General features: G+C 35.6%; 1 long non-coding RNA gene across 1 annotated transcript in view; it reads right to left on the reverse strand.

Moving 5' to 3' along the window:
• The window catches only part of LOC132710154 (uncharacterized), a 57,824-nt gene extending 48,186 nt beyond the window's left edge, over nt 1-9,638 (reverse strand). The window contains exon 1 of the long non-coding RNA XR_009620903.2: nt 9,578-9,638. This is a non-coding gene — a long non-coding RNA (uncharacterized LOC132710154). The remainder of the gene's footprint in view (nt 1-9,577) is intronic.
• Between the last annotated feature and the right edge of the window lie 2,122 nt (nt 9,639-11,760).

The raw sequence follows: 11,760 nt of genomic DNA on the forward strand, positions 1-11,760 counted from the left end.
ACTAGATCTGATTCAGCAGAGCCAAAGTAAAAAACAATTTTGCTGCTACAATAAAATGCTCACTGACAGACAATGCAGTTGCTTAAAGCAGGAAAATGAATCTTCTTTTTCCATCAAGGGCCATCTTCCATCTTTGGGGAGAGGGGGGCAATGATGGATGAGGTCAGAACTTTTCCTTTTCCTTCTTGCCACTGTCATTTTTCCTCCCTATCCTAGCTATCTTTCTCCATGCACAGGGAAGGGTCTTCCAGAGAAAGATCAGTCTTCTCCTTGCATGTTGAGTCAACCATGTGCAAAGGATGTTGACTACCAAGTCAATGACATCATAATTCTACCTCTGTATGGTGCTCACAGGAAGTTAGAAAGTGAAGGAAAATGTGGTCTGAAACAAGAAGACATTTTTCAATATATAGCAGCTCTTCTGGGATTTTGAAATAGAGCTATAAATATAAATAACTCTTATCTATATTTATATAAACTCTATAAGGAACTCTTATTTCCATCTCATACAGTTGGTCTTTGAATACCATTTGTTTAGCAATTCTTTGAAGTTACAATAGCACTGAAAAAAATGACTTATACTTATGACCATCATAGCATCCTGGCAGCATCCTCAATCATATGATAAAAATTTGGATGCTTAGCAACAAGCATATACTTATGGTGGTTGCAGCATCCCAAGGTTGTGTGTTCACATTTGCAATCTTCCTAGCCAGCTTTCAATAACCTAAGTCCATGGGAGAAGCCAGATATACTTTACAATTGTGTGATTCACTTATGAACTGCAGTAATTTGCTTAACAATCAAACCAAAAAAGTGGTAAAATCAGGGGCAATTAACAACCATCTTGCTTAGCAAGGCTGTAAGTCAAGAACTAACTGTGTGGCTGGTACTCAATAAAACACCATTTGAAAGTAGCCTTTGGGCAGGATAAGTTAGGCTACATATATATTGAGACACCATCCATAGTAAACTTGATAGACTGTTACATAACAGGTGAAGATTATGTTCTGGTTCTTCCCTCTATGTCCACATTTATATCATAAAAAGCATTCTGAAACATTTTATATGGAAAAGTCGTCATTGAATACCTTTGTGTGTGACATTGGCATCTAACAGCATATTTTCCAATTTTTGAACATCTCTTTAATATCAGTGTCCTCTTACTCTAGAAGGTAGGATTCACTTTATGAATTTTTCCTTTTTATTATATTATTAATTACAGATGAGCTACTTCAAACTTGACTACAGAATCCAGATTAAAGGAGCATTTATTCAATAACAGCTTATGTACTGCTGAGGCAGCTTCTAATGCCTTCCCCCACTTCTCTGTGTCCTTCACCATTTTAACTCAGCAGCCTTGTCAAAAAAAACCACACAAAACTATAGCCCAGCTCCACTAATTGCCACTTCCACCCCTAAATCAGCAGTTCATGCTCTTTCTATGCAAACTACCCAACAGAATGGCAAGCAGACAGACAAAGGAATCTTGAACTCTTGCAAGCAATAATAACATAGCTTCTGCTGTTAACAGTCAATCTTCTACAGAAACAAAAACAAAGATGCAGATCTTAGATGGTAGGTATCATCTATCAGCACTACATTTTTTATAAAGGATGCTAGTGTAAGAATTCAGTTTTCAGACATAGAGAATTATGCATTTCTGACCTAAAACAGCTTACAAGCCAGAATTATGTAACAATAAATTCATTAAATGCAAACAAAAGAGCCAACAGTCAGTACTCATACATTCACAAGCACATCAGATAGGGACTCAGGGTTCAGAAAGCACATACTCTTTTTGTTATTAAGTAAACTTCAACCTAAGTTATCCTAAAACCTAGTACACTGGAAATTTAGTTGAGTATCTTATATATTATCCTGGCCAATAAGGTATCTCAGAGCAGCACTCTGAGCCAGCAACAGGTGGCTCTCAATTACAATTACAATTGATCCCAAAATTTCCATTGCTAAATGTGTGGCATTAAGTGAGTGGTGTCTCACTTTATGACATTTTTGCCACAATTGTTAAGCAAATCAATGCTTTAGAATAGAATAGAATAACAGAGTTGGAAGGGACCTTGGAGGTCTTCTAGTCCAACCCCCTGCTTAGGCAGGAAACCCTACACCACTTCAGACAAATGGTTATCCAATCTCTTCTGAAAAACTTCCAGTGTTGGAGCATTCACAACTTCTGGAGGCAAATTGTTCAAGTGATTAATTGTTCTAACTGTCAGGAAATTTCTCCTTAGTTCTAACTTGCTTCTCTCCTTGATTAGTTTCCACCCATTGCTTCTTGTCCTACACTCAGGTGCTTTGGAAAATAGCTTGACTCCCTCTTCTTTGTGGCAGCCCCTGAGATATTGGAACGCTGCTATCATGTCTCCCCTAGTCCTTCTTTTCATTAAACTAGACATACCCAGTTCCTGCAACCGTTCTTCATGCAGTTGTTAAATAAATCATGCAGTCATTAAACAAATCCAATTTCCCTCATTGACTTTGTTTGTTGGAATCTGGGAAGGTTTCAAATGGTGATCACATGACCTTGGAACAATCCAACTGTCTTAAATATATGCCAGTTGCCAAGTGCCTGAATTTTGATCACATGACCATAGGGATGCTGCAACAGTTGTAAGTGTGAAAAATGGTCATGTCACTGTTTTTTCTGCTGTTGCTAACTTTGAATGGGCACTAAATGAATGGTTGTAAGTCAAGGATTATCTTTTGTAGGCAGCAAAGTAGCAGCTCTTATCTGAAGTTGTTTTCCATCAATCATGAGTTGAAGTAATATACCTACCCATCAGGAACAATAGTTGTTAAAAACATATCCTTCATAATCTAACAGTCCACAATAATGAATTTTATATGTTAACCATATTTTGCAGAATGAGCTGTTTTACTTAAATGTATTGTCAACAATTGAATAAGAATTTCCCAATTTCTGCTTTATGAAAAGAGTGAAAAATATTTCTTTATCCACTTCCCTCTACATAAGACTTACATTCCTGGGTATCTTGTATATATATTGGTATATGAATTCCAGAGCACTGCATCAGAACTATAAAATTTAGAAAAATTTGTAAAAATTAACATCTATACTCAGATTTTCCCAATCCATAATTATTGAATTAAAGGACAGATTAGAACTCACCATTTTTTTCAGTTCTTTGAATGTGGCAACATAGTTCTCAACAGTTTATACATATCAAAATACAAATACGGCTTTGGAAAGAATACATACAGTATACATTTAAAAATCAGATGCTTTTAATGACGATAATGGATGATAGATAAAAGAAACCAGATTTAATATAGACACAGAACAGGATGGGATTATAGATCAAGAATTTCAAAACTAGCCCACGTTGAAAATAAATTCACCGTACCCTCTCCTGGATTATCTTTTTTCTCCTTAAAAAAAATCTCCAAATGCATTTTAAAAGGAAGTCACTCTTACATAAGCTGCTCTCAATAACGGTGATACATGAATAATAATACAAAACATATATCAGTACTTATCCATATGTGGTTTTTTAAAAAATTCATAAGCTGCTTTGAGGGCCCTGTTTTTCTCAAAGTGGAACTGGATTATTTTGATGGAGTTTGTGATTTGCTTAGTGAGCTGGATTTATAGAGAATATATATTGAGAATATGATTAAATGGATTTCTATCAGGCTATCAAAACCCAAGAAAGACACTGAGTTACTTCCAAGCAGTTTCCTTTATTGTTCCTCATGTTCAGACAAACATTTTTTAAAACTAAAGCAACTTCTTCCATCATTAAATATATATTCTTACTGAGAACTTCTAGGGAGGAGGTATCTTGACCTTTCTCCCAACCAAACTATCTAAACTTCACTGTCTCTTGAACAGTGGTGGGATTCAAATAATTTAACAAACGGTTCTCTGCCCTAATGACTGGCTGGGTGGGCGTGGTCATGGCGGGCATGGCCAGGGTGTGACAGGCAGCACTTGGCCTCCTGCATCCCCCTGAGAGCAAAAATTTGCCACAGGGGGCAATGTGCCACCTCCTGTGTCCCATTTTGGATCTAGCAGGCTTCCCTGCAGCCTCCTGAGAGCGAAAATGGGTCATGGGGGCCTGTGCCGCACCCCCATGCCCCATTTTGGCCTAGGAGACCTCCCTGCACTTACCTAGGAGCCAAAATGGGGCATGTGGGGACTCCTGGAAGAGGAGGGGGGTGGAGACAGCCAGCAATTTAACTACCGGTTCACCCAAACTAGCCATAACCAGCTGAATCCCACCACTGCTCTTGAACCTCTGGAATACAGCCCCTCTCTCCGTCCTTCCTGGAAATCTAGACTACATCCCACAACAATTCACTTGCTTCCAGAAAACAAGCAATGTGATATAGTTTTAAAAAATATTGAAGAGATAGGATGGAGTCTTCTCAACTAGATCAGATTTCATTGTTTGGAGGAAAGTTTAAAAAATTGTTAGTTTGGGTTATTGTAGGCAATGAGAAAAATAATTATAAATAATTATAAACTTTTAGAGAAATGAAAATAAAACAGTTGTTCAGATCAACAATTGGCCAAATTCCCAGCACAATTATTAAATTATGTGGGGGGGTGTCTTTGGGGGCTGGAATTTCAGAGTCAGTTAGGTGGCTAAACATAACAAACAATCCCAGGTCCAATGTCAACCACCTCTAGATGAGTCTGAAAAGATTGCAATCTGAAATTCAGACAAAAGGCAACAGTTTTGGAACTGGTAAAACTGTTCCAAACAGTTAATACACAAGGTAACATTTTTGGAACTGTTAAAACTGCATGGAAGTTGGAATATAAATTATAGACATGAAAGAGATGCTAATGAAAACATACTGATTGACAAAATGGCTGCCATATTGAGTGTACTCCATCACAACTTATCAAATTATTAGCAATCATGTTAAAACAATCTCAATTCTCCTCAGGTATCCTCTAAGAATTCTAATAATACAAATTTTATTCTGAGCAGGAATGTTGCATTTCGAAACAAACTATAACCACCCATCATTTGGTGGACTGGTGCAATAAAAATAACCTGGTTTTGAATGTAACAAAACAAAGGAGATCATTGTTGATTTCAGAAAGAGCCAGCAGAGTCGTACTCCATTTTGAATGAAGGCTGCAGCTGTGGAGGTGGTCAATAGTTTTAAGTATTTGGGGGTACAGATAACTAACAATCTGACTTGGTCTCTTCATATGTTATCTTTAGTGAAACATGCAAACCAGTATTTGCATTTCCTATGTCAGATGAGGAGAGCACCAGTGGTGGGTTGCCCCCAGTTCGCATTGGTTCTATAGAAGCAGTAGTAAAGCCGGCAGGAGGCTCTGCCCACTGACCCCGACATCATCAAAGCACTGCGCTTGCACAGAAGAGCGCACATGTGTACAAGCAAAGCAAGCATGTGTGCGTGACCCCGCTGCAAACCGGTAGTAAAGGTAAGTAGAACCTACCCCTGGAGAGCACATGTTTCTCCTTCTGTCTGGCCACTTTTTACAGAGACACAATTGAGAGTGTTTTAATAAACTGCATCACTGTTTGATTTGGTGGTAGCAGTGCCTCAGATAGAAGGTCCATACAGAGAGTGGTAAGGACATCAGAGAAGATTATAGGAAGCTGTTATTCAGGATACTGCTTATAAGTGCTATGTCCTTAGAGCTTGAAGTATTGTTACAGACCCTCACACACTCACTTCACAGTCTTTCTATTGCTACCCTCTGGGAAGAGGTTATGAAATATCTATACCAGGACTACTAGATTCTGTAACTGCTTTGTTCCTTATACTATTTGTCTTGTAAAATCGCAGGATTCTTTCCACCGCACCCCCATGTATATGTATATATCCGAACTAGACTGTGATGTTTCTCTGTGTCATATACATATATGTGTGTATGTATGCATAATGGTTATCTTTTGAGAGCTGAATGCAACAAAATTTCATTTTAATGTATGCTGATTAGTGTACACTTAAAGTAACAATAGAGATTCTGTTCTGTTCTGTTCTGTTCTGTTCTGTTCTGTTCTGTTCTGTTCTGTTCTGTTCTGTTCTCTTCTCTTCTCTTCTCTTCTCTTCTCTTCTCTTCTCTTCTATCCTGATTTTTTTTTTTAATTTTCTAAGTATGCCTATAAAGTTTATGTCAGATATGGTGGCATTCTTGTAATTAAGATAATAATACGTTGCTTAAAGGCTGGTTCCCTGCTTAGAAAAAAAAAAACTAAATCAGATAAGAAAGGAGTTCATAATCTCTATTCCATGTTAACCCATTGGCAGAAATTTTTGGCCTCTGCTTGCTCATTAGCACTCCTCTCCTTCCATCCTGGCTCCCAATTCATTTTGTCACTGTAGCATTCTTTTCCACAGGTGAAGTCAGAGGGAGTAACAATGATGACAGGGCAGCTTTAGAGTGTTTCTTGAGATTGAAAAGTGGAAAAGATCGTAAAAATACTCTGGTTAACAGGTTCAGCATCCCACTGCATTCCATTTCTTCTATGTGAATGTATTTACATTTAAATTTAAATATGTACCTTTTAATCCCAAATTACTTGTTTGGGGAGTTGTATGCCATTCAGAATCAGTTGACAAGAGCAGCATAAACCTTATAATCAAACTGAATCCTTGCATAGTTATTTAATTGTTTCCAGTCTCCCTCCCTCTTTTTTTTGTTCCTTTAAGGCTTAATATTTTATTTCCCATGAAAAAATTCTGATGATGTATTGAGTTCTGTGTAGTTTTCCCTTTTCAGCGGTCCCAGGAAAAATGATTTCATCATTCCTGGAATAAGCTATGCTTCAATGTTCTTGCTGCTGAGATATTTGAAGAACCAAGCTCTTAATTGAGTTTTTGATACAAGAAAGAAGCCACTTGTCAAAGTATGCAGGAACTGAAAAAGGCAGCAAAGGCCAAACTGTAACAGCAAATATGCACTCAAAAGTAATAAATAAAATGTGGCTTATCTTTCAAGCATCTACTTATACAAGGACAGATGCAATACTAAAATGTTTTTGCTCTCTTGTCAAGAAAGTTGCATTTAGTAATGTCTGAAAAAGAAATAAATGGAAATAAAGTTTCTGGAACTGATATACATTATACATCATAAAATAGAAAAAAGTCTTGCTTGTACATTATAAAAAGCAGATTTTTTTTTTCTTATGACATTCCTGCTGCAATGATATTATCCACTGTTTCTCAAACTTAAACATTTTAAGTCATGCAGACTTCAAGTCCCAGTATTTTCCATACAGTGTGCTGGCCAGGGAATTCTGGCAGTTGAGGTCCTTATGTCTTAAATTTGCCAAGTTTGAAAAACACTGGAATATTTTAAAGTTTGATTTGATTTTAAATTTGATTTTAAAGTCACAGGCTTATGATTTTGTACACTTCATGGCAACCATAATTTAAATAACTATAATTTTCACAAATTTATTTTTTGCAAGGATGGCTTTAATTATTTTTTTTAAGTAATATAAAGAGAGTAGAAGGTGGTTTTCCCTCAAGGTTTTGTGAAAGAAACATAATTGAACTGTAACCATAATGAGGTAATTTGGAAAGCAGGGTGTATATTGCACCAGTCACATAAATTAGTTTCTTAACTAGTATCTGATTGGAAATGTAAAACAAAAATATTCACATTTGTACAACTTCTTATTTTGGTTTTACTTGCTAGTGTAAAGTTCCCATTGTATGTACAGACTATTCTGAACCTAAATACCAAAATATAAAAGTGTATATGTTTTGAATCTTAGATGAGAGTTTAATTTTAGATAATGTCTTAGCCAAGACATCTGAAATGCACTTCATCAATCTGGATTAAATCATACCTATATTTATCCCAGGATTTTGTGCTGGGAACCCACTGAACAAAGTTCAGCTGAATTAACCTGATAGCTAATGTATTTTATTTATTAAACTGAACTTGGTTTTAGAGTTCTGAATATTTTAAATGGTAATGCAGTAAAAATATTTTTGTTCATTGTAAAGAAACAAAGTGTGAATTTGTTATGCAGCCCATGGTCCTGAATCCAGTGAAGGCCATTTATTTGTGCTTATCTGCTTTGTAGATTTGGTCTCTTGACTACCTGATGTCTTTCCACATTGTCTAAAGTTTAAACATTTTTAGCTGGCAACTATAAAAAAAAATCTGATTCAACAAGGTCAGCATAACTGATCTGTTAGATTTGGGAGGCCTTACAGACTGACTTTACCGAAAGAGGATGTGTCACTTTTTGTCAATGTAATATGAACTTCATTTGCTTAAAAACTTTCATTTGTATAGTATGTCTCACTTGAAATTGCTTTGTATACATTTTGTAAAAATATTTATAAAATGTTTTGTAAAAAATATAACAAATTGCAGTTTATTTTGTTATGTTGGATAAATACTGTTAAAATACACATATTGGTAAAAATACATTGTTAACCCATGAATAGGAAATGTTTAGCTGGATACTACAAATTGAAACAACCATTGCAATACAGCCAAAGATTTGGGGGGGGGGGGAAAGAAAGAAAAACACAGGAATAACCTTCTACTGGAATTTTACAGTGGTAATTGCTCTGAAGTCTGCACTTGCCAAGAGAAGAGCAGGAAACCTTTAATCAGCCAAGAGGTCACCATTATAGCCCACTTTTCTGTTAATAGACCTATAGTCTGGGCATAATCTACACCTTCAAGTAATGAGATGGAGCCAAACACCAGTGTGCAAGGCTGTTCTTTGCTCTTCTTTAACACACAATCCTGATGCTCCACTCTTTTTCTTTTATCTTTTCTGGTCAAACAAAAACATGGTTTTGAGGGGACTATAAAAAGTCTGCTTGCAGAAGTTTTCAAAATTAGACCCAATGTGGCAAGCAATTATGTTGAGGATCCTAGATAGCTATCTTACTGTAACAGTAGGCGGTAATGACTTTGAGAGACAAGGCAAAGAAGCACAGCTAAGCTGCCCACTAGGTAAAAATAAGTTAGCCCACAAAAGCAACATAAGTATGGCAAGAGGCCCCTAAGAGGCCTTCCCTAGTTTCTTGAGCTGTAATGGGGACAGGAAAACTTGCAGGATTGATGTAAATCTTGCGAGGTAGACCATACAGGAAACACAACGAGATGAGCCACTTCTACTTTATTATAATGCTACATTAACATAATCATAGACCTCTGAAAATATATTTATAAATCATAAGATGAAGACATGATCCTGTATCTTAGAATAGCTTTTTTCTCCATAAAGACACAAATACTGAAGACTAGATCTTCAGATTACTAGTTCATAGTCATTATAGCCTCAATGAAAATTGGAAGCTGATAATTTTTCAATTTTTTTTAAAAAAATTAAAACAGTGAGACCTTATGAAATACAAAAGAAACTAAGTTGCTTATAAGGATGCTTTCCTTTTAATAATAACTTTATTGACTTGTGCTATTTATGTTTAATGGCTGTCACTCAGCTGATTATCTCCTTGACAGAGAGGTATTTATCTAGGAGGGATGGGTTTATACTTTTCTTTCACATAAGCAGATATTTATGATAACAAGCTATCCTAACTGAAATTGTAAACAACCAATTTTGCCTACCTTTCAGTTCAGATCAGTTCAATAGAACCACATTTCTCCAAAAACATATATTCTTTTATTGAAAGACGGCGGTGGGAATCAACCTTAAAGACATACAAAATCCAAGATTTTTTATTCAGTGAGAAACTATTAATTTAATCAACTTTTCCTGTAATACTATTGCAGCAGACTGTCTCCCTGTTTTTACATTATAGGTAGGCTTCCGATCCTATAGACTTAATAAGATATGTAATTTTTGTGGATTTATTGGTTGCAAAGAAGAATAAGAATTTGAGGTTGACAGACTGTAGCACTTTTTTCACTTCAGCCTTTCTAAAAAAGATGAAATCTTTAGTCACCTGTTGATTTTTGCTGCAACATATTCATTTTCCTGTACTTGAAATTGTATGAAAGAAATCTTATATTTACCAGTAGACTGAGGGATTATATATAACATTATACAGAATTATCATTGTTGTTTTCACTTTTCCATTATGATGTAGGAGTACAACATGGTGGCAAAATTATAAAGGTGGGATATTTAGTTATGGGCATCTGCAATGGATGCAAAAGATGGTTGTGCAAGTAATGTGAAGTGTGTACTATATCTAATTCACATCCTAAGCAAGTAATAGAAATGACATACTTTGCATCAATAAGGTCATGTAATGCATGATGTCTTTATGACTTCTATCATGTAGGATGGCAATATAGTCACTGGCCCATCAAAGAACTAAAGAAATATATGAATCTCTTGTTACATGACTTTTCTCAAATTTCTTCTTTATTTGACATTAAGACTTTTTCTAGAGCATGTTGGTAGTTGTATGTACCTGAACCATAGCAATGCAGACTTCTTACCTAGAGAGCCTGAAAATTAAGTTCTCCTGATTTATTCTCCAACAAAAACAAACGATAAACCATGATTTTAAAGTCTGGCTTTTAATGCTTTTTTATTTTAAAAAGAAAGTAATATGTAGTATCTATAATATCATTTGAACAGGACTATCAAATGTGGGTTGCAAAAATCTGATGTATTAAGGCAGAGTTTTCTGTGTCTTTTTGCTGTTACCTAGTGATCATCCAGAGTTTTATTTTTTCTTGTTTCAGTTATAGATTTTATGGGTGACGTTAACTTTTTCAAGCTGCTCTGAAGCTTAATTGGATCTGATGGTTGATTCCACCCATATATCCATGCATGCATACATGCATAAATTGCTGTATATACAATTCTCTTTGAATCAGTAGATGGTGTAAAGTTGCATTTGATGAGCTAATCAAAAGCTTCATTAAGGCTGCCAATGAATAATCAATTTAGTATTTCCTACAAATGTAGGAAATATAGGAAAGGGTCCTGCAAGAATAGGTTGCTGTACAATACTGATCCAAATTGGCCATTATGCTAGAGAAAAACCGAAACCCACCAAACATAAGCAGGTAAAAGTATACTTAAGGGGACTAGACTGGTCATAAGATACAAATTCTTTCTCAAAAATAACTGGCTATAAATCAAAGCTTCATAAAAAATTAAGGAAATTTCATTTGACCAACCCACTTTAAGATTTAATAGGAACCATTAAATGGAAACAGTATAGCCAGATAATGAAAGAAATACTGAAGTTATCATGTTCTGTTGTGTCCTCCCAGGGTCCTTTTGTCCTTTGATTGCACTGGTAGATAATATTATTTCGTTCCCAAGGAAATATGTCCCTTTGATTAGGTTGTAGATATTCTCTCATTTGTCACTGTTCTATCAAGCTCTGCCATATAACAGCAGGAACTCTTGATTATTTAATTGCTTGTAAGAACTCATTAAATCTTACTATCAATCATGGGACATATGGTAAATATCACCCAATGGTGCAAGAGATTGTTACAGAGATCTGTCACTTGGGCATTCTCTGTGTTTTCTCTCATAAGCTTTCTGTTTAGTTGTTCAACCATTCAAAATCAGTGTTAATAAAGATTTACAGAAAATAATTCATATAGTACTGTACATATATGGCTAGAAGAGATAGGAAGAACATGGATGAATTAATTTTAAATTAACAGTAGCAATAACAACAATAATCTGTGTCATGCTTTTCTAGATAGCTGACCTACTATAGTGACTACAAAATGAACTATGATTCACAAATTAGTTCACACTGATGAACTAATTCCCACTGACAAACAAAGATAATAAGTTTTTAGAGTATGTGGTC

Source organism: Pantherophis guttatus, chromosome 4 (assembly GCF_059756535.1).
Source record: "Pantherophis guttatus breed Tessera chromosome 4, ASM5975653v1, whole genome shotgun sequence".
NCBI lineage: Eukaryota > Metazoa > Chordata > Lepidosauria > Squamata > Colubridae > Pantherophis > Pantherophis guttatus.